The sequence below is a fragment of the Bison bison genome, unplaced genomic scaffold (genome assembly GCF_000754665.1).
Source record: "Bison bison bison isolate TAMUID 2011002044 unplaced genomic scaffold, Bison_UMD1.0 scf7180017864063, whole genome shotgun sequence".
Taxonomy (NCBI): domain Eukaryota; kingdom Metazoa; phylum Chordata; class Mammalia; order Artiodactyla; family Bovidae; genus Bison; species Bison bison.
In genome coordinates, this window is record NW_011494635.1 from 1,122,404 (window position 1) to 1,122,991 (window position 588).

A 588-nucleotide genomic window follows, 5' to 3' on the forward strand; every position below is an offset into this window, starting at 1 on the left:
AAGTGAAAGTGGAGAGTGAAAAAGTTGGCTTAAAGCTCAACATTCAGAAAACGAAGATCATGGCATCTGGTCCCACCACTTCATGGCAAATAGATGGGGAAACAATGGAAACAGTGTCAGACTTTATTTTTCTGGGCTCCAAAATCACTACAGATTGTGACTTCAGCCATGAAATTAAAAGATGCTTACTCTTTAGAAGGAAAGTTATGACCAACCTAGATAGCATATTCAAAAGCAGAAACATTACTTTGCCAACAAAGGTCCGTCTAGTCAAGGCTATGGTTTTTCCTGTGGTCATGTATGGATGTGAGAGTTGGACTGTGAAGAAAGCTGAGCGCTGAAGAATTGATGCTTTTGAACTGTGGTGTTGGAGAAGACTCTTGAGAGTCCCTTGGACTGCAAGGAGATCCAACCAGTCCATTCTGAAGGAGATCAGCCCTGGGATTTCTTTGGAAGGAATGATGCTAAAGCTGAAACTCCAGTACTTTGGCCACCTCATGTGAAGAGTTGACTCACTGGAAAAGACTCTGATGCTGGGAGGGATTGGGGGCAGGAGGAGAAGGGGACAACAGAGGATGAGATGGCTGG

General features: G+C 44.2%; 1 protein-coding gene across 1 annotated transcript in view; it reads right to left on the minus strand.

Annotated features, from left to right (window-relative positions):
• Nucleotides 1–588, minus strand: part of CRNKL1 (crooked neck pre-mRNA splicing factor 1) — a 26,118-nt gene that overhangs the window by 8,593 nt on the left and 16,937 nt on the right. The window lies entirely within an intron of this gene.